Here is a 21,931-nt window from a genome sequence, read left to right on the forward strand (position 1 = left end):
GGCTTTATAGTATTAGTATAGATTTCCAGCATTAATAAGGCTTATGGTAAAGATGTTCTGGGAAATTTAATCAATTGCTAATATAATATAGAAATTAAATACATCTAAGTCCAATAAAATTACATGAAGATTGCTTCAGTCTCTAAAAAAGATTATATTGCTATTACCACCTCTACATTTTTTAGCATTCTTGTAATTCATATATCCATTAAAATTTGAGTAAGTAAATTAAATATGGCATTACGATATTATTGATCAATACTTGTATCTATAATAGATAAATTTAAATGAAAGTAACACTCAATCATATCGATAATTCAATAAGGAATGATGATTTTTCATTATAATTGACATTATGGAACAGCACTACACGCTCGTAAATGAAAATGACCCGATTTTAAAATAATCCTTATAGACATTCGATGGGAAATCCAATTAATCAAGTGCTTTTATATTTATTTGGTCGTAAATTATTTCCGTTTACGATTGTTTTTTGGTAAATAAAAATGTTTTGGTAAAATTTCTTTGGAAAAAACACAAACAATTGATTTTCGGTTAAATAAGCATTGATGTAGAAAGGATGTAGAATAAAATTTCTATAAACATATTTTTCTAATTTACAGGTAAAAAAAGGAAGTCTAATAAAATGAACTAAAGAAGTGTACGAGAGACTATTCTATCTTAAAAATTGGAAATAATTCTACTCGTTCCATATCAGCATGGGGACAAGGTTTCTTTCAATGTTATACATGTGAAATAAGTCAATAAATATTTTAAACATTACTAATTTGAAATAATTAACTTAATTGAGGAAAATGAAACGCACATGCTAGTTACTTATCAATAATATTGTCTGTTATGAGAAGAAAAAATCTTCTTAGCATCACATTTTCTTCGATATAGAACATTGACGTCAAATTATCCAAGACAATTTCATCCATCTAAAGTTAGTGGAATAACTTACAATATTAAATTGTGGGTGCGTTAAAACTTTATTTGGTCGTCGCCAAAATGTCTAGCTTTCTAAGGTTGAAGTACTTCACACAGCCAAAATAACTACAAACGAATTTCAACAATCGGAATCTCAACTTGATATTACCGTCTATTGTGTCTTTGACTTCATTGTCATTGATGGCTTCGATGGAGTATCGGCGTGACCTAGGACCTAGTAAAGTCGTTTTTGCACGGAATGAGAGTAGTGCAGAAATACTATATTTATTGCCACTTGATTTGCTATCATGTTAGACGTAATAATTTAGAAGATAGAAGATTAGTGGAGTTACAGGTTGTAGTATTAAATGATGCCAATTCAAATATTCTTATGAGATAAATATACAAAATATTAGGAGTAGGAGTTACGGAATGTGCTGAATGTTTTACCTATAAACCTATAAACAAAACCTATAAACAAAACTTCTTAAAATTATTAATAAAACTTTGTTTAAAACGATTTTAGTCGATCTAGTAATAAATAGTGAAAATAATTTGCATGCATTTAAATGATTTTGAAATATAATTTTCAATATAAGTACATGCTGCATTAATTAATTATTTTATCCATTTATAGTAGGTAATAGGTATTATATAGATTAAAATAAAACAAATAAAGCTTATTTTATAAATTTCTATCTACTTCTTTTACAATCACGATCATTAAAAAGGATTAATTATATTGATTTATGATATTAAATTTACGTTTCTCACGTCAAAGTTTCTCTATCACGTAAAAAAGCTGATACAATATCTACGAAATTTTGAACAGAGATTATTATAGATTAAAAGCCACTTTTTATTCGAGTACCATGTGAGTGCAGCCACGGGATCAAGCTAGTGTAAAATGAATACAACTCATAGATAAGCGTTAGTAAAATTGGATATGTGACGGTGGAACATTTGTGACGGGAATATTTACGGCCATCTCGTTTACATTTGTGTATTACCAATAGTACGGGAGCTAGCAACGTTTAAAAAAAAGTCATTTTAGTATAGTTGGGTTTTTGATATACTGTTTCTCTTGCTATTTCGGTTAGAGTCCGGGCTGTCTGGCTGGCCGCAGTGGTTGCGTTTATTAGTGCGCATCTTATCTGCACAGGAAAATATCCCTAATTTAAAGTCATTTTTTAACGCGTAATTTTTAATCTATTGCCTTTAGATAGATCCATCAGACATAATTTTTTTAATGCAAGACGTTTTTTTCGTTGTAAAATAGGTGCCATACGCAATTTTTATTTCAAAATAACTAAAATGTCATCGAAATAAGTGAAATTACATCAACATGAGTCCGCTTAAAAGGTAAGTAATAACTTTATCTAATATATAAAAATCAATGCCACTTTTCGTTGTAATTCCATAACTCGAGAACGGCTGAACCGATTTCGATAATTCTTTTTTTATTATATTCCTTGAAGTACGAGGATGGTTCTTATGTAGAGAAAACGTTAATATGTACCACGGGCGAAGCCGGGGCGGACCGCTAGTTATTTATATTATATTATCCTTTTTTAATACTTATATTGAATAATTAGTAAACTACCTAATATTTTTAATAGATGGTTTCATATTTATTACACTTTTGGGTATAAATATGAATTTGATGATATTTGTATTTTCTAGTGTTTGATTTTACGCGAGTATTATACATTTTGAAATTAAAGACTTGGGAAAATAATACAATGAATAAATCGCGTTTAAAATCCGTTAAAAAGTCTTTAATTTCTTGATGATATTTGGTTTTTATCAAGTTTACATTAACGTCCTATTTGAGGTTCGTTGGGAAAAAGGAGGCGATATGGTAGATTGTTGCAAAAAAACTGTAAATAGTAAAATGAATATTATATATACTATAAGTAACACAGTGATTACTTATCCTTCACTGGGACTCATGTTGATGGAATTTCACTTATTTCGATGATATTTTAATTATTTTGAAATAAAAATTGCGTCTGGCACCTATTTAACAACGAAAAACACGTCTTGCAATAAAAAATGTATGTCTAATGGATCTATCTAAAGGTAAACGATTAAAAATTACGCGTTAAAAAATGACTTTAAATTAAGAATATTTTCCTGTGCAGATAAGATGCGCACTAATAAACGCAACCACTGCGGCCAGCCAGACAGCCCGGACTGTAACCGAAATAGCAAGAGGAACAGCATATCAAAGAACCAACTATACTAAAATGCTCACTTGTCAACGTTGCTACCTCCTAGAATACAACTGCCTAGTGCCTAGAGCATAAGTTAAAAGCGACTTTCAATACGAAAATTTAAAAGACAAGAATATTCAATGATAGTGTCAAATATTATCTATTATTTTCCTATGACACGATTACATTTACAAGCAAGTTAAAATATAGAGCTATACAATAACAGGATTGCATTGTTATTATTTCTTTTAAATACCATAACACCTTATTATAAAATTTAAATACATCGCATCGTTATAAACTCGACGCTCATATTTAGGCTAAGCGCGCACCACGATTTTATGCAGCGTGATTATTTTATCGCAGAAATACAACGTAGTTACTATGACAATGCGCGCACAATGCACATGCGATTAAATAATCGCAGCGATTTTAAAATTGTGATTTGTCACATTTTGCTGCGACTGCTCGCGACGCGATTGTCGCGAAAATGAAATGCAGAATATGAAATTGTATGGTACCGCGCGCACTGCGATAATAAAATCGCACACTCGGGCCCGGATGGCACTTCACTTGTGTTTCGTCTGTCCAACAGTAAACATCGTAGTAGTATAGGTAGGTACTGTTTGGTAAACATAAACTCAGTAATCTGTCAAAGGTTTGAATTTATTTCTTTATTTAACACTTTATTGTACAAGAAACAAAATAAACATAAAGGTTACAATAATAAAAAAAATAAAAAAGCACAAAGGGCAGCCCTTTGGCGGAATTTTCATTCTATAATAGCCAAAGAATTTTTTGGGATACATCCGAAGTTCATTATATTTCTGACTAGCTTTCCACCCGCGGCATCGCCCGCGCAGTCAAAGAAAAACCCGCATAGTTCCCGTTCTCGTGGGATTTCCGGGATAAAACCGATCCTATGTCCTTTCTCGGGTATCAAAATATCTCTATACCAAATTTACAGACAGACAGAGTTACTTTCGCATTTATAATATTAGTATGGATAAAAGAAACTTTTGACTATTCTATTCTATTCAAAGAATGAGTCCAATATAGACGAATTTTCTTTTTTTTTTTCTTCTTATCCTCCGAAGTAGTAAATAAAGACAAGCAACTTGTACGAAATCCATGATGAAAGTGAGTAAGGATCACTATTAAATTATCGCTGTGCGCGCACCGTACTCTCTGCGATTTTCTACAGCGCGATTTTGAAATCGTGTCGCAAAAATTAAAATCGTGGTGCGCGCTTAGCCTTATACTACTTTCCGTAGTATTTCTGTTCGGCTGTGTATTTGCGCGAGTAGTTTGTCACTTATCCGCTTATCTTAGGTGTAGGGACTCAGAAATGCCCAATGGAGACGATATCAGAAAGAAATAAATTCTGCCAAGACAAACTGCGAGATGTCACGAGGTGTCGATATGCTTTACTTTTTAAGCATTTCTTTCTGAAAGTAGACTTTTAACGAGGTCAAAGATCAATTTTTTACCTAAGCTTCTAAGGAATAATTTAGTAAATTCTCATTTTGCATTACTTATACTATCCTTGACCTATTTATGTATTTCTAACCAATTATCACTTGACTTACGACTTTATTTTTACCTTTTTTATTATTACAGAACTATTTTTTAATTATATTCCATCTTCTTTACAAACATCGTAGACATGTTTTTATACTTATTTTTCCTTTAACATGACTGTATGTTTCAAGGAATGAAAATTATGTCTTTAAGTCCAGCAAACAGCGTTAATTTAATCACCAAAACTGTGTTTAGCCTGATCTCGACGGCCACGACGCATGAAAGAAGTAATTAAGAATAAAAATGTACCAGAAAACTTTATCTACATTTAGAAATATCCGCTACTGGAAGTGAGAAAATTTAACAAGATATTACATAAAATCCAGATACTCATCAGGTTTCCATAAAAACAGTTTGAAAAAAAAAACAGACAGGAAGCTAAAGCGAATTCGAATTTATAAAATTTGTGTGAATCTCAGACTTGAATATTTTTTCAGGTGTGTGAATATGGAAACCGTACAAAAATGCTGAACTCTTTCCATTAGGTTTCAAAGAATGAATTACACGTTTGGGTAAAATCAAGAACTAAATAAAATTAATGAAAACAGAATAAAGTTAATTGCTAACAACAATTATATAGTACGTCATCTTCGGCGTCGTCTTTCACAGTTCTCTATTTTTTACGATAAAATAGATATAAATTTATCAAATATTCATAACATTATTAGAATTAGAGATACTAAGAATACTTTAATAAAAAACGAGCATTCCTCTTTATAAAAAGGGACTCGTAAAATATAAACAACATTTAAAATTCAACAAATCTCCATATTAAGTAAACTTAATAAGCATAAAAATATTTTTTTTGTTAGTCGCTGTAATAGCCCGTACCTACCTACGTGTCTCGGATGTTTAAATTCCATTATTACATTTACTGGAGACATGTAAAAATATTATAATCGTTATTCAGTATACTAGCCGTTCTGCGCGGCTCTATCCAAGTGACTATAAAACTAAAAATATTGTTGGGTACATAAATAATAATTAATATAGATATCAAGTAAGAAATTAATGTAGAAAAGAGTGATAAAGTGTAATAGAGTGGTAGTTACAATATCGCACGCTAAGATCGCACGATAATAAATTATGTGCCTATCTTCATAATTATTGAATCCGCATCGCATTTCAATCATATTTCACTATATTATAGCGAAAGTCATTCGCTAGTCGTTACATATTTATAAACAGGCGCGGTCCCAGGGGGGTGGTCACGGGGGACATGACCCCCCCCCCCCAAAATCGTACTCGATAAAATAGAAAAAAATTCTTATACTGTACAATATATAAAAAACTGGTGCAAATCGGAGTCACTCGCACATCTAAAGTTCTGTTTAAACCTGTTTTTAATCCCTTGCAAATGTTGAAATTTGCGAAAATTTGCAGCTAACGGCTTCCGACTCGCACTTGGCCGGTTTTTTTATAATATATTGTACAGTATAAGAATTTTTTTCTATTTTATCGAGTACGATTTTCTCAAGTTTTTGCTTATCACTTCTTCTTCACTTGAATACGATATTTGGCGAGTACGGTTGGGGGGGGATTCCATACCTTTCCAGCTGCGTGTCCCCCCCCAAAATGTCAGGCTGGGACCGCGCCTGTTTATAAATTATGTTAATAAATAAAACAGACAACAAGTCAAATAAAATGAACAACTTCAAGTCAAGTATGGAAATTTACAAGAATATAAAATTTTCATAAATATCAATGTACTCGTAACTTTAGTCATAAAGTCTTAAGATGTTACAAATTCATATTGTAATCAAGCGTAAAATACTCAGTACTAAGTGTTTCAATTACTCTCGTTTTTGAACTTTGTCGTAAATCTACTACAATAGTTGTTCTCTCGGCGTAAAAGCATTTATGGTAACAGGTGAAATAACAGGATAGAAAGAGCAAAATTTTCTCTCAAGGAAGTACGGAATTTTTATTAACAAAGAATAGTCGTGGACGATGGCCAAGTAGATAATAAATTTTACCGTAGGTTTTGTTACTTATAGGCTTTGTTTTTCTTTGACACTTTGACGCACGAAACAATATTGATTATGATTTAGATGAACGCTATAGAAACTGAAACTGCTTTGTTTTTTTTATGATAGATCAGTCCTTTTAAATGTTATTAACTTTTTTTCCACCATGAAAAACTGATTTTAAAAACAATAAGAGCATTACGCAAGTTTAAAACCGTATGTATTTACTGGACAAAAGCTTACGAAAATAAAAAAAATATATCCTTAACTCTAGTCTGAATTGAAAAATTTTAGGCTCAGAAAAGATAAAGATCTAAAAGAGTAAAAATGAAAAGATTTCCGACGATTCCCTAAAATGCGGTCGGGGACAAACATTCCTTTGTGCATGTATACTACGCGTATAACGAGTGTGTTATTTATGATGCTGAGGGCTTAAATACATTAAGGAAAATATTCTGAATTATTCAATAGATACATTATGATAACGACATAAAAATCTAAGTATTGAATGTAAATTTTAATAAGGAGATCAATAGAAATCCAAGAAAAAGTGCCTCCGTTTAATAAAATAGTTCAAAAGCTTTTCACAAACTCTTCTTTCTTACGAAAAATCTTTCAAAAAAGTAATATTGGCAAATTGTAATCCAATTTGAAAGGAAGACAACTAAAAACTGTTTGTGTTCACAAACTATTATAAAGGACACAAATTAAAATAACCTATATTCTGCAAAACTTGCAAAACATTAAGTCGCTCCATAGCATGATGTATAGTTCTACTACACATTTGTCCGGCAAATTGCAAAATATATAGGACATATTCATTAACTTTTTGTATTTCCCCTGAAAGCAAACATCACCCTCTTAATTTTCTTCTGGACAACTCAACCGTTATTGATGATGCGGGGTATGTTATAGGAAGTATACGACAATGGATGTCAATAATTCAGATGAAAAAAGGACAACCCAATGTTGGGCAGTTTTAAATTATCACTGTAAATGACAATAATACGAATAAATTATTTATTCGTCTGTAATATAAAAGATTCTATGCAGCATTAACAGTTTTAATGCTAATAGGAGTTCTTGTAATGCTAATTGCTAATGTTGTTCGTGAATTACTCGATAATAAGTTAAAAAAAACTCATTATAGTTTTTATTGAATTTAAAAATAAGTATCTATAATCGTTTTTCTCTAGAGCTTATTTCTAAAAGCTTGCGTTTACAAATGCATGCATGTTCAGTGCCATCTTAGGCTAAGCGCGCACCACGATTTTAATTTTTGCGACACGATTTCAAAATCGCGCTGTAGAAAATCGCAGAGAGTACGGTGCGCGCACAGCGATAATTTAATAGTGATCCTTACTCACTTTCATCATGGATTTCGTACAAGTTGCTTGTCTTTATTTACTACTTCGGAGGATAAGAAGAAAAAAAAAGAAAATTCGTCTATATTGGACTCATTCTTTTACAGTAGATAGAATTGTCAAAAGTTTATTTTATCCATACTAATATTATAAATGCGAAAGTAACTCTGTCTGTCTGTAAATTTGGCAAAGAGATATTTTGATACCCGAGAAAGGACATAGGATCGGTTTTATCCCGGAAATCCCACGAGAACGGGAACTATGCGGGTTTTTCTTTGACTGCGCGGGCGATGCCGCGGGTGGAAAGCTAGTCAGAAATATAATGAACTTCGGATGTATCCCAAAAAATTCTTTGGCTATTATAGAATGAAAATTCCGCCAAAGGGCTGCCCTTTGTGCTTTTTTATTTTTTTTATTATTGTAACCTTTATGTTTATTTTGTTTCTTGTACAATAAAGTGTTAAATAAATAAATAAATTCAAACCTTTGATAGATTACTGAGTTTATGTTTACCAAACAGTACCTACCTATACTACTACGATGTTTACTGTTGGACAGACGAAACACAAGGGACAGAAGTGCCAGCCGGGCCCGAGTGTGCGATTTTATTAACGCAGTGCGCGCGGTACCATACAATTTCATATTCTGCATTTCATTTTCGCGACAATCGCGTCGCGAGCAGTCGCAGCAAAATGTGACAAATCACAATTTTAAAATCGCTGCGATTATTTAATCGCATGTGCGCGCATTCTCATAGTAACTCATACGTTGTATTTCTGCGATAAAATAATCACGCTGCATAAAATCGTGGTGCGCGCTTAGCGATCACTGATGTTAAAAGCAAAATGCGAAAATAATTCGTAAGTATGATGTCTATTAGGTACGTGAAAAAATAAGTGACGATATTTTTAACACTATCTGTATATTATATTGATACGTTGTCAAGTTTATATATTTACAGAATTCGATTAATCATTTTATAGGGCAGTGTAAAGAATAGAAAGTTCATATTTTTTATATTTTACAATCTTATAAATGCGTTTATTATGGCTAAATTGCTCAACTGATTTTTGCATCAATTCGTGAGCAACTTAACCTACATTTTATGGGCTCCGACAGTTGCACAGATAGGTAAGTACTTAAAACTGACAACGCAGCTAGTAACAAATCCTCATGAATATAATAAAATTCATATTTTTCTATTGAAAATTCAAATTGAGTTTTATTTTATCATATTTTATATATGAATATTGTTTATGAAGTAAGTATTTAATTCTTTTTAACTAAGTAGCATAATAATAATAGGTGGGTAAAGTAAATCAAACAACAATTAACAATTTTTATATATTATAATTGATTAAAATGCAATACAATTACATATTATAAACGTTTAAAATATAAAATATAAAGTCGGCTATAATTAACACTCAGTTTAGAACACACAACGTCAAACTGTAGGTAACCGCTCGGTGTAAAGATCGAAAACTTGGCTTAAATCATTCTAAATATTGAACTCTATAAAACAAATTTTTTATATTGCATAACTTTCCAACAGCATAGTTTTATCTTCTTTCTTAGGTCAGTAACTGACTCGTTGACAAAGTTGTTCCAAACACCTGAAGTCCAAGAGTTTGCTTAAGAGTTTGTACAAGAGTGTCCTTGTGACAACACACGGGTCCATGTATGCCTTTCGAAGCATCACGACGAAGCTACAGTCACTATAAGACTTTCAAATTGAATAATGTCACATTATAAGTACCTAATCAAAAATCGCAAACTCTATCAATTTTAAAATAGAAATTTACCAAATTTAATAGATGATAAATATTAGCATAACGTCCAAAAGGGACCTCTAATCCGATAAGAGCCGAAACCGTAATCGTATTAGTTTATGCAAATGAGAAAATCATTACTTATTGTTCCCATTGGATGTATATACTTCACATTGTAACTAAGCAGAATCTAGACGGATAGATACATATATTTGGTACCTATTTCTTTTCAGTTAATATGTATTTCTCACTTAAAATTTTCTACTTATGTTGTTGGATTCATAATCAAAAAAATATAAACAATTCAAATCACTTTACCTTTTACATCATAAACCCAGCTGCTCCTCTTATTTTTTATGCTTATTACGCAGTGCTAATAAAGCCTGAGTAATAAGACTCATGGAGGTTATTTCCTTGAACGATTAAATTTCATGGAACTACCCCATATTTCCGAGCGTTTTGCCGTGAGTAAAATTATTTAATCTAGGTTGAGCCTCTGATGACAAATTAGTAATTTGCAAAACAAAAGATCCGGGATCAAAATTTAATGCTAACTTTTTATAATACAAACAATCATGTAAAGAAGTTATTAGCAATTTTACTAAGCCCTTTATTCTAGGACCTAATTTCTAATTACTAGAACGTAGAAACAGGCAATATTTGCACACACGCTTGTACATATAAACCAGGCTAGTCGTCGCTAATTGGACTCCTTGCCCTAAATTCGAAGACATCACTAGCATATAGATTTTTTATTATAGTCTAAAATAAATCTATAGCTTGTACGTAGTTATTTTCGAACAGCACTCAGCCCGGCAAACTATCCCATTTACTCACTCAACATATCATACGTAATGGCGGAGCTACACAAGTATACTTTATAGTAAAGTATCGTGCTATAGTAATACTTTGACATTTTAGACTTTACACTTTGCGCTACGACTAGGACGTCAAAAGAAAGTTGTATGATTTTTACTGCCTCAGGAAATAATTTTACGATGGAATTTAATGGAAAAGAAAGTAAGGAGGTTGGTAAAAATCTAAGATTGAATTAAGTTGCCTGTTGAAATGCATGTTTTAATTTCATGTGTTATTGTATTATAAGAACTATAACGAAGCATTTAGACCGGTGATACTCTTCAACATTTCCAAGAGTTCTAGAAGTAGAAGTTGTATTAAGAATCCCATTTAAAATTCGAACTTCGGTTTTATCCTCTGAATACTGATTTGACGTATAAGCGCGTATTCCGCGAATGCCCCAAATAAAGGTGATACCGGCGTAAAAAATCTCACATTTCACAGTCGGTAACACGACTCGATAGTTATCACGTACAAAGGAGCAAAGGCTCCAGCAGACTTACATCCATCTGATTGATATACGACCTCTAGACAACAGAATGTCGTCAAAATAAAAGTTCGTTTTACAGAGCGTATTATATTTTGTACGTATGATTACTTGGATGTTTTTCATTTCAAAGTTTTTTGCTTTGAGCTGATTAAAATGGTCACAGTAAATATATACGAAGTTTGAATTATTAATTCTATTAAATATGATACATTATTATTTATTTGGTATTATTTAATAAGATGATACATTACTTCATACGGCATACTATACGGCAATCACTGGAGATTTGGGAAAAATATCTCCATTTCAAAAGTGTTTTTTTTTCCTATAAAAAATATAAGTAGGTACTTACCTAAGTAACTGTATTTCAGACCGAGAAAATCGATGGCTAAAATATGTTGTATCAAACTAAATCTACGCAAATAAGTACGTGAAAACACTGAACCTGAATAAAATACAATAAATATTTAGTAGATAGGTGCCTACCTAACTCAAGAAAAGTGCGATTTACATTATAATAATTTATAATATGCTCTTGAAGTCTTGGCCTCTGGAACTTATTCATGTTCACATTATGTCCAGTCTACTTACTACGTACCTACTTTTTTAGTTTTGCTACATTAAGCAATTGAAAAGGATATCTTTCATTTTGTCAAATAAATGTAACAAAAAATTTTGAACTGAACCGACCATTTATAGACTTTACCGATAATATTTACAACAAAAAATATTTCGTGAACGCCAATACAAAAGCAATGCGCAACCGAAAATCTAATTTATTCAGTCATCAAATCAAATGTAAATACCTAGATACATCCCTAAATATTAAATACGAACAATAAGATTGTTCACCTGTTGAGCATCTTTGAGGAAAATAGAGATACAGCATCTGCCATCTAGCGGCCATTTTCTTTAACTAAAATGGAATGGTTTCCATGAATACGACGTCATTTGATAAGCGACATCTAGCGGGAATATAATATAACTCAGCAGACTTCTAATATTACTAAAACAGAGCTTTATGTCGTATTTGGACTTGATAACTAGAGCGAGCTGTTATAACTTTTAATAGTAAGGCCCAGTTTCATCATGCTCTGTTAGTTAGTTTAACACGCTGTTAACTCTTTTAACGGGTCTTTAATGTAAGGGAGTGTCCCACCATGACCTGATCGAGGATTAGTTTCCTTAACACGGCATTATATTTGATTAATGTAAGTGCTGATTTACGCAGGGTCAGTAACTGACTACAAATTCAAGGCAAATCAGTGCTGACCCGAAAAAAAACCCTGTGTAAACAGATTAAAAGTCAGTACAGAAGCTTGAAGTCTATGTAAACAGTTTAAAGTCAGTCGCGGCGCCGAAATTCGGCGCCGCGACTGACTTGTCTACTGACCCTGTGTAAATCAGCACTTAGTGCTGATTTACACAGGGCCGAAATTCGGCGCCGCGACAGACTTTAACTGTTTACATGAAGTAAGTAGTAGTGGTGCGATTCTCACGGTGACCACACGTTTGTGAAGTCAGTGGGAAAAATGAATTCGCGAAAACAACTGAAACGACGATTTAATTATTTGTTGAAAAATTTATCAATTTTGCTGTTGAATGAGTTAATAGAAATTGTAGAAAATGAGATATAACTAAAAATAAACGACAATGGGTAAGATAAAATTAACTGCGTTAAAAACAACCGACTTTAAAAACGGAAAAGTAAAAAATAAAAAAGATTTGATATTATTAATTACTACATATTATTTAGATGTGCTATTTATTAAATAGGTTTGATGTCGGTGCACGGGCTTAATACTAAGTGCTTAGTGTTTGGCACCGACTTCAAACCTATTTAATAAATAGCACATCTAAATAATATGTAGTAATTAATAATATCAAATCTTTTTTATTTTTTACTTTTCCGTTTTTGAAGTCGGTTGTTTTTAACGCAGTTAATTTTATTTAATACTTTTTAGTGTAATTTTCAACACGAATCAAACGAGCCCAAACTCGGTAAAGTTGAGTCAATATATTACTGAGTTCCTATGGCCACCTTCCGATTCCATCATCAAATCAGCTCTATGTCATGATAATGTTTCATCGCTATCCAATTTACACACTTATACAAAATTTCAGCTCAATCGGTTACCGGGAAGTGAATCAAAGTTACTTGCTACATTCCAATTAAGTCATCGAGTACAGACAAAAATGCTCATAAAATAAAAACTACTGGGCCTAGCCGAATAAAATTTTTATGGGACCAATTCGACACCATCCTGCATCGAACAAAAAAAGAATCACGTAAATCGGTTCAGAAACCTCGGAGTAATCGGAGTACATACATAAAAAAAAAAAAAAAAAAAAAAATACCGGCCGAATTGATAACCTCCTCCTTTTTTTTGAAGTCGGTTAAAAATGGATTTAGGGATTTAATTGCACCAATTTTAAGGTTTCGTCTTCGCTTACGGGTCATTTTTATCGCAAGCGAAAAAAACGTGGTCACTCTACAACGCAGCGGCAGTGACTAACCACGCACTGACTTGTCTGTTTACACGGGGTTTATTTGGCTGACGCGAGGGTGCGCGGGTGGCGGGGGGCGCCAACTGACTTAAAAAATATTCGTGTCCGAATATTCAACTCAGCGCTGAGTTCAAGCCTCTGTACTGACTTCAAATCTGTTTACACAGGGTTTTTTTCGGGTCAGCACTGATTTGCCTCGAATTTGTAGTCAGTTACTGACCCTGTGTAAATCAGCACTTCTAGAGGCTCTTTAAATTTTTAACAAGCGATTAGAAAAATTGATTTGATGTTTTCTTGCTGTCAAGATGGACTCTGCATATTATTTTATTTTTGAAAATGAAGATGTGTTGGATGATTTGTATAATTTGGATTATAAGTAGGTATAGTGCGACCGCGACGGCCCAGAATTTATAAAGAACGTCGTCATTGTTTCGAAGAATATGATGATGTTGATTTTAGTACAAGATTTCGTTTATCAAAACAATCGGTTTTGGAAGTATTGCAATTAATTGAAGATAAACTCGAATAACCGGATCTGTAAGTAAAACTATCTCGTGAGGTAATATTTATATTTAATATGTGCATAAAAGGTTCCTTCCTACATACTGTATTATTTTCAATTAAACCATAATAATCCTGTGAGTCATGTATAGTATTGAATACCAATATAGGTACTTAAAATGTAAACTTCACCACTATTCAGGTAAGGCTCAAGCCTCCTCATGATTATGAAATGTACTTAATTTTAAATTCTGTATTAAGAATCAATCAGTTTCACCTACAGACCAACTGCTTAATGTAGTGCATTGCAGTGATGGCTCAGTGGTGAAAAACATCGTGAGGAAACAGACATATCATAAGATAGCGTGGTGGATAATGACCTGCCCTTACCGTGTTTAAGTTTACGTTAGCACTACCAATCCCATGTCCCAGCAGTGAGAATGTATATGGGCTGACGATGATGATGATCCTAATTTTATTTAAATGTGACATTGTTAAAGAAATAATATTATGTAATTTTTCATGTTACCTAAATAAATAAAACTTGTTTTTATAAAACATTTTATTGTACCTACTATCAACATCATTCAATAAATAGGTTATAACAACTAGATACAAGCTTATTACAAACAAGAATTGGTTAAATATTTGAAACAATGTCCCCGAATTTTATTGTTTAGAGTTGTAAAATAGGAAGAGGGTAGTGACTTTTCATAACAAACTGCTTTTCTTTTCCAACTAAAATGCGTAGTTTTTGTGAAAATCGAAAATGAAAATAATTTTTTTAAGGTTATTTTTGTACTAAAAACGACACTTTTATACCATTGTCGTATCAAAACTTCTAATAATCTCGCACACAGGCAATATTTTTAAATAGATTGCCGGATTATTAATTTATATATATAACAATTTCTAAAATTATGTTAACTACCTGAAAAGGTATATAGCCAAAAATTTAAGTTTGTATTTACCACGTATTTACGACTGACGACATGCCATAGATAATAAATGTTATATGACGCGTTCACGATTGTAAATATTAAACATAATTAGAAATTGATTTTTAAAATGAATTTGTCAAAAATAATTTTAACATATAAAGCATTTGATAATAAAAATAATTTTACGATACATAAATAAAATACAAACAAGTTGTTTAAACCAAAGTAGTTTTTTTTTTGTTTGAGTGGGAATCGCCCTAAAGTCGCTTCTGGCACTCACCGGCCGCTGCCGCGGCACGCTCGCTTCGCTCGCTCGGCTCGTGCGGCAGTTCAAGAGTTAACCTAACACGCTCGTCGCTTCGCTCCTCGCTACCTATTTGAATACTAGAAAAAGTAAAAGTTAATCGTTTTTAAAAACTGAAGCAAAGTGAGATATAAAAATAACATTAAAATGTATCATTTATACTCTATGATAAGCTAGTATATTTGTATTGCTAATCTGTGATCTGCGTCATATTAACTAATCTGTGGCTTGTTGTAAATACAAATTATTGGAACGATTTTTGGCTATAATAAATTGTTAAAATAATATTTTAACAAAAAAAATTGTAATATGTAAATAAAGTAATAGGTACATGAATATATTTAAAAATAATGCGTGTGAGTGGGATATTTAGACATTTTGATACTATAATGGCTTAAGATTTTACTTAAAGTTGCGTTTTTAGTACAAAAATAACCTTGAAAAATATCATTTTCAATTTCGATTTTCACAAAAACTACGCATTTTAGTTGGAAAAGAAAAGCAGTTTGTTAAGAAAATCCACTACCAGCTATCGACTAAACAGCAAAAAATAATGAAATTCGGGGACATCGAATCAAATATGCAGCCCAAGAATTTACTATTAATTTACTTTAAATGTATATTGCTGCTTTCTTTTATCTTTGTCTTTATTTTTCTTGTTTTAATTGCTCTTCTAGAATCTAGTATGAGATCTCTCCACTTTCCTTCGGACTCCGATTTTTTTTTCGTAATTTCAACCAGATCCAGTTTACCTTCTACCAAGTGAAATTGAACCGCGATTTTTCTTCAACATTATTGTATAAAATTAAAATAACACAAGAAAAATCACAACAAAACAATCTCCAAAAAACATCAAATATTTGTAACCATGGTAACGACCAAATCGTTTGACATATAAACCAGTAAACGTAAAAGTTACTACATGATTATTAAATTTTACACTGTATTAGAACATTTCAATTTAGTCGAATTACCAAACATGACAGTGGAGAATGGCGAACTCCCATAGAACTTTGGGCCTGATCGTTACACTGATGATTTATGTGGGGTTAAATAGATAAAAATATACAGATTCTATAAATATAACAATTAAAGATCTGTTCTATGGGATAGCAGAGATATTGAGCATGTAACGTCACAAAAATTGAGGTTAGGTTTGCTCGAGTTCAATGAATAGCTTTGTTTCTTTCTAAGTAGAGGTAAGTTTATATCCTATAATATACATTATTTAGATAAAGAGTGTAACAGAAGAACAGTTAGGTAATAGAGATATTGGATCGAACTTTTATTCTTTTAGAGTACCTACCAAAACATCGTAGGTACTTATATATAAAATAAAACACGTTTTTTCATAAATCGTTTATTCATCATTATCATCATAAACAATTAACACATCATCCAGAAACTGTGCTGGCGGCATTAAATCTGGTTGATACCTTGCCCAGCTAAGGTACCATATTATGGACATAACGTGACAGCAGCAACTCACAGTTATTCTTCCTACTAAACAATTACAATAATAAACTGTTATTGCTTCCCTTCCTATGAGAGCACTGTCGACTAAAATATAAGTAAAATAAGTTTTACTACTTCTATGCCTGGATTGAATGCGACCTCTTAAAAGCCATGTAGTACTTGAGTCGACAGTGCTCTCTGTAGGTCGCTGTCTGATTCACGGCACACTTCTATAACATATTTGTCATCGTTTCTTATGTGCTCACCATAATAGGACCTTGCTTGCTTAATTTGATATGAACCTAAGGAAACCAACTGCATTGTCATCTTCATGATTTTCAATCCTCAAAGAATCATTTGCAAGTTTCCAGCATGCATCACATATGTGATCAGAGTGAGTGATCTACAAATAAAGAATTAATATTACAATTGGACAAAAGAAAGTGAACATATTATATAAATCTCGTGTCACAATGTTTGTCCTCAATGGACTCCTAAACAACTTAACCGATTATAATAAAATTCGCACGCCATGTGGAGTTCGATCCAACTTGAGAGATAGGATAGTTTAAACATGTAGGTACCACGGGCGAAGCCGGGGTGGACCGCTAGTATATATATAAAACAATGTGTGTTTACATTTTTGTTTGATTTCAATAGCTAGATAATACTAAATACCTTAGATAATACTGATCCACTAACCGTTAGAGGAGCAGCCCACCCTTGTATAATTGATAATATTGCGTTATCTTGTAACAAATGCATACGTATAGCATTGTTACGATTAGCATTAATACCACAGTTGATGCAGTTCATATTTGTAAATGAAAAATCGGATGCAAAGTCGGTGTCCAGGTAGAGTAGCAGTAGTGAGTCGTAAAGGCAGGTAATCAAAGTCCGGTGTGCAAGCGTTGGTTGGTAGTAATAACAGAGATCGTCAGTGTCCGTAATACGTAGCGAAAGTCGATAAAGATGAAGAAAATAAGTTAACCACAAGCACACCCCGGACACTCCATACAAAATTATAGTTTTGACAGTCACACTGTAGAGACTGCAAATGTGTGTGTAAACTCTTTATGGTTGGCACATTTGTGACTAGCGTAAAAAAAAATTCGCGTTTTTCTGATGAAATACATCCGTAAACAGCACAATATCTAACCATTTTCTACGAAAAACGATAATCACAAATCCAAAATAATAAAATTGCTTTAAGTCAATTTGATGTTGTCAATCTTCGTTGCGTTTCGTCTAAAGACGTCGTTGGTATCGTCCTTGCGGGGAAATGGGTACCATAACATGTCTGATCGTGCGGGGTGAGGTAAGTGTTTAATTTTGGCGGGAGGCGGAGAGTGTCCGTTCTGTAGCGTTTAGCTACTATTATGTATTCTGTGCCACAAGCACAAAGTCGAATGTAACGTAACGAAAAACCTCAATCAAATGTCAACAGAAATATTCTTACAAAGTGCGGCCGCCATGAGTAAAAATGTATAGAATTACGGATTACCTAAATAAATAGCGTGCTAAAAAGTTAAAAATAAAATATGTAACGCAGTTAACTTGTATTTCTGATTCATAAAGCATTTGAATTTTGTATAAAACTAAAAATGAAAATAAATATTCATTCGTTTTAATTGATATATCGACTATTTTACTCCTGACAGCACTGAAAATCTCTGCTTGATAAGACCGGTAGTCATAGAAATCTAAATAACAATGCCGTTAGTGAACACATTATCTTTTTTTTCAAACATTTGTTTTCCCATAGAATCAGAAGTCAATATTTTACCAAGAATTATTAAAAATAACATAATGAATTTTAAATTTATTATCATTTCTGTAAGGCCTTACTTATGTTAGGCCCAGTTTCGCCATTCTCCTTTAGCACCCCATCAATGGAATTTTGGGTCGAAAACGACCTTAATCGATAGGTTTCCGTTAGGTCCTTTAAGGTCCTACATTTTTTTTGTTAGGTCCACTAAAGAGTTTTTTTATAAATATTTTTTTTTAATTTTGGATATAAGAAAGTACACTTTAGCACCTCATCCATAGAATCTTGGGTAGGGCATGCAGAACCGAGTCCGGTTCCAAGTTTCTGAAACCCGGTTCCAAATCGACCTCAGAACCGGGTAGAACCGGGTTACCCGGTTCTTTTATAATACCTCGGAAAAAAATACGAAATTAAACAAAAGTAACTGTTAAAGTACCTGATGGGCCTTTTATTTTACGCGGCTTGTGTCTTATTTTATTAAATTAATAAAGAAACAAAATTTCAATACTTCTCTTTATTTATCAAAGTACCTTGTTAACTTGTTATCATAATATCACATATAAACTTAAACCTTATTCATTAACAGCAAACTGTAAAGCAAAAAACCAGCCAAGTTCGAGTCGGATTCGCGCTCCGAGGGCTCCGAACAAACCTATTTTTAATGTTGTAACTTGAAAAATTTATGTTTCTAGCAATTTTTCCTTTATCTGTGTTATAAGACGTTACTGTTACCAAATTTAAAGGCTCTGTGTTCATGAGAAGTACCCTATAGGTTTTGAGTCCCATGCGAATGTCGAAATTTGCGAAAATTTTCAGCATTTACGGCTGTATCTTTTGATGCGTTGGCTTGTGAGTTTGACTTTTTCACAGCATCAAAGGACCGAAGACTTGAGTATTCGATATAAATTTCAGCTTGATACCAAAAACATAAACATAACTGGATATGCAACAGTAAAATCAACAGCTTTTCAAATTCACGATAAATCTAATAAAAATATTTCAGTAGCCTAATTTTTGTCATTTTCGAAGCCTTTTTTTTTTGGTAATATAACCGTTGGAAACTTATAGCATCTAAGGTTCTTATAGCGTCCAAAAACCAATCAAAGCCACGCTTGAGGCGTGGCACGAAAATTCGCGATGCACGTGAGTCTGACGTTGCCAGATATAATAAATTTGTTAAAATAAAGCAGCAAAATATAAATAAAACTTAATATTTTAATATTTTGGTCGGAACCGGGAGAAACGGGTTTCATACTATTCAGACCCGGTTCTCAAGATCATCAAAAAACCCGGGTTTACCCGGTTCTGAAAAACCCGGGTAAACCCGGGTTTTTTGATGATCTTGAGTGCATGCCCTAATCTTGGGTCGAAAATGACCTTAATCGATAGGTCACTCACTATGTACCAAGTACTTACCACTATGTACCAAGTACTTACCATTACCTACCAAGTACTTACCATTACGTACCAAGTACTTACCACTACGTACCAAGTACTTACCACTATGTACCAAGTACTTACCATTACGTACCAAGTACTTACCACTACGTACCAAGTACTTACCATTACGTACCAAGTACTTACCACTACGTACCAAGTACTTACCATTACGTACCAAGTACTTACCATTACGTACCAAGTACTTACCACTACGTACCAAGTACTTACCATTACGTACCAAGTACTTACCACTACGTACCAAGTACTTACCATTACGTACCAAGTACTTACCATTACGTACCAAGTACTTACCATTACGTACCAAGTACTTACCACTATGTACCAAGTACCCACCACTATGTACCAAGTACTTACCACTATGTACCAAGTACTAACCATTACGTACCAAGTACTTACCACTATGTACCAAGTACTTACCATTACGTACCAAGTACTTACCATTACGTACCAAGTACTTACCACTACGTACCAAGTACTTACCACTATGTACCAAGTACTTACCATTACGTACCAAGTACTTACCACTACGTACCAAGTACTTACCACTTTGTACCAAGTACTTACCACTATGTACCAAGTACTTACCACTATGTACCAAGTACTTACCATTACGTACCAAGTACTTACCACTACGTACCAAGTACTTACCATTACGTACCAAGTACTTACCACTATGTACCAAGTACTTACCACTATGTACCAAGTACTTACCACTACGTACCAAGTACTTACCATTACGTACCAAGTACTTACCACTATGTACCAAGTACTTACCACTACGTACCAAGTACTTACCATTACGTACCAAGTACTTACCACTACGTACCAAGTACTTACCATTACGTACCAAGTACTTACCATTACCTACCAAGTACTTACCATTACGTACCAAGTACTTACCACTACGTACCAAGTACTTACTACCATGTACCAAGGTCTTACCACTAAGTACCAAGTACTTACCACTATGTACTAAGTACTTACCACTAGGTACCAAGTACTTACCATTACGTACCAAGTACTTACCTCTACGTACCAAGTACTTACCATTACGTACCAAGTACTTACCACTATGTATGTCAACTATATATGAAACTATGGCATTGTCAACTACCTATGACAGTTTATTTCGGGCGGTTTAAAATACGAATGAATGATTTGTGAGTCGCTCATATATAGGTCGATTTGTTAATAGTCTTTTAAATTTCCTTCTTGGAACCTGTAGAGTTGACAACGATGTTAAAATACATGTTTATTTTGAAGCCCGATTAATAAATGTCTGATTTAGAAAATATTGGTGAAATTGGGTCTAAGTTTGATTTTAAAAGCTCTGCCCCCCTAGACAAGTGGCTTTCTATAAGCGTAAAGTTTGATAGAATAGATTATGAATGTATGAGATTGACATAAGTTGTAGATAAACGTATCTCCAGCTTACGTCAATCTCATACATTCATAATTATTTTATCCATTCTATTAAACGTTACGCTAATAGAAAGCCCGACTTGTTCACAAAATATAATGACGTATGTTTTCATTAATAAATAACGGTGATTTTCTTTCCTATAAGAAAAAAATACTATCTATCATTTGCATTGCCTTTGAAAATTGAAATTGTTCTTGCAAAATCAAAAAATGTAAGTAAACTTTAGATGATGTACTTAGATGATTTTTATATACCTATAGATTTCTTGGAAATATCTTACAGGTCTATAACCAATTTGAGTCATATTCTATGGAAAGAATATTTGTTATTCTATTTCTTTATAACCAAATATTCTGTTACGCACCTTTACTTTTTACTTAAGCCCTAATACA

At 32.8% G+C, this 21,931-nt stretch overlaps 1 long non-coding RNA gene across 1 annotated transcript; it reads left to right on the top strand.

The window, feature by feature from the left end:
- The first annotated feature begins 15,523 nt into the window (after positions 1 to 15,523).
- On the top strand, positions 15,524 to 16,020 carry LOC123693273. The gene is made up of 2 exons (XR_006751668.1): positions 15,524 to 15,788; positions 15,921 to 16,020. It is a non-coding gene; the product is annotated as an uncharacterized LOC123693273 (long non-coding RNA).
- The last annotated feature ends 5,911 nt before the right edge of the window (positions 16,021 to 21,931 follow it).

The sequence above is a fragment of the Colias croceus genome, chromosome 7 (genome assembly GCF_905220415.1).
Source record: "Colias croceus chromosome 7, ilColCroc2.1".
NCBI lineage: Eukaryota > Metazoa > Arthropoda > Insecta > Lepidoptera > Pieridae > Colias > Colias croceus.